This window comes from Tupaia chinensis, unplaced genomic scaffold (assembly GCF_000334495.1).
Source record: "Tupaia chinensis unplaced genomic scaffold, TupChi_1.0 Scaffold000370_1, whole genome shotgun sequence".
NCBI classification, from domain to species: Eukaryota; Metazoa; Chordata; class Mammalia; order Scandentia; family Tupaiidae; genus Tupaia; species Tupaia belangeri.
The window spans coordinates 4,624,267-4,626,607 of NW_006159867.1; positions in this window are offsets into that span (position 1 = coordinate 4,624,267).

The window sequence follows — 2,341 nt, forward strand, 5'->3', positions numbered from 1 at the left end:
CTTTTTTGTGTGTTTTGTATTGGAAATGCACAAAGAATATTATGTTGGGATACATAAATTGAAGATTAATCTAGGGGACAATGCACTCAAGTAAATATGCTAAGTGCTATGGTTAAGTGTTTACTTATAATGGACTAGACCAGGTTACTTTGGGTGTATATGTTAATAGGGACTTTTAAAAATGATTTGTTTTGGGGGTTAGCAGGTGGCATGGTGGTTAAAGATGCTGGACTCCTACATGGCCGACTATGGTTCGAGTCCCAGACCTGATAGATTGCTTTTTTTCTCTCTCTCTGTCCTTCTCTGGTCAAATTAAAATAAATAAATAAAATAATTATTAAAAAAAATTGTTTTGATCTCTGAGGAAACAAAATATATATTATCTGACAGAATTTAATTCTATTTAACTTCAATTTCTTTCCTATTGGTTAAGACCCTACTCTATATTTAGCATTGGCTTACATGTTCTTTTTCTTAATACAGTAAGGAAAAAGAATATAATCTCTTTAGCATTGGCGTACATTATCTTTTTCTTAATACAATAGGGAAAAATAATATATCTTTGTGATTTTTTTTTGGTGGGTCCAGAGGGTGTATTTGCTTGTGAGAGAGAGACAGAGAGAGAGAAGGAGAAAGCACCCCCACAAGGGGTATAGTCATGTCACAATCCCTTCTCCTCCATTTCTCCATATTGGCAGGACTTTAGACATGCATGCAAATATGCTCGGTATGTTTTTCAGACCACCAGGTCTAGGATTCAAACTGTAGTCATCCATGAGGGATTCAATTTCCTTAACCACAAGACTACAGAGCCTGCCTTTTTCAATGTGATTTCTAAGATTCCAAGCCAATATTAGTTCTAATAGCTTTTTAGTTCTACTTGCTTTCTTTCCTTTTTTTTTTTTTTTTTTTTTAAAGTTTTTGTCATAGTGCACAGGTACTTACCAAGAGAGACAGAGGGAGGAAAAGTGAGAAATCGCCCCTCAGGGATTGCCACGCTGCCGACACCCCTCCTGTCAGGATTTTAGCCATGCACACACACGCACACAGAGTGATTTTCAAGCCATCGGGTTCAAGATTCAAACCATGTTCTGTCACATCCAGTACTTTAAGCACTTCGCCACCTGTTTGGCCCCTCTATCTTGCATTTCTTGATGCTCATTTACACAAGAGATTGGAAAGGAGAGAACAAGCATGACATTAGTACAGTAACAGTTGTGTTACCAGAAGGGAAGTGTTGTGATAAAAACCTCAGTTATTGGCTCCGGATCCCTAAGATTAAAGACCAATCCCAAAACATAAATAAAGCCATAGCCTAGAAAAAAGGGAAATAGTCTTTATTAATACACTTGAGAGAAGGCTGAGTGGAGAACTTTCCAGGTGGTAACTGCACACAGAGGGGAATAGGGTCTTTTTTCTACTGCAGGATATTATTGTGAATATTTAGGAGAGGAGAGCTGTCACTGTAACTGGCTCTCTATTTTTATTTTCATGGGTCTTTGTTCTATTTGCACTCCTCTTGCTTCGTAGGGGGAAGTCGAATGCATGCCCAGTATGGACTTTGAAGTTATGAGCAGGCACACACAGTGACAATTTTGCCCAAGCTGATTGAGTTCTACAAGAGTAAGATTGTATTTCAAGGCTGATCAAACAGCCAGGGGAACTTCTGTGTGAGCATGTAATGCTATGGAAAGCAGTTACATTCTCCAGGTCCCCTAATGACAGTTTAGGAAGTGAGATAACTTGTCCTCTTTTGGCACCAGGGCATCCAGATTCAGTCCCTAAGATGAGAAATAATAATGCCTTTTTTATTGGAATCTTGGGATTTCCTGCTCATATCTATCTTAACTACCTGTAACAGCTATAGTTATAATAAGAGCAATGACAAAGCACACTTACTGTGTTTTAGCATGTCTTAATCATTCTTTCAGTAGTTTTGTATGAATCAACTAATTTAGTTCCCATAATTCTTAGTGAGCTTAAATTATTATCCTGCCTCACAAATGAAAAGACTAAGGCATAGAAAAATTAAGAAATTTGCTCAAAGTCACACAAGATAAAGAGGGACGAGCCAATATTTGGCCTCAGGCAGTGGGTTGATAACTATAGATCCCTATGTGGATATTACTTTACAAGAATCCATGTGACACTTCGACATTTCTGTGCTTTTCTTGGGCCATTACATGTCCCTGATGCAAATATTTCTTCTGTTTTCAAAGCATCTTTGTTCATTTTGTTTTTAAATTTAAGTGTGTCTTTTGAACATCTTACATTTTCAAGACCAATTCAATTTCTATTTAAAATCTTGATGAAGTGTAACCATATCCTTGAGGTGCTCCCC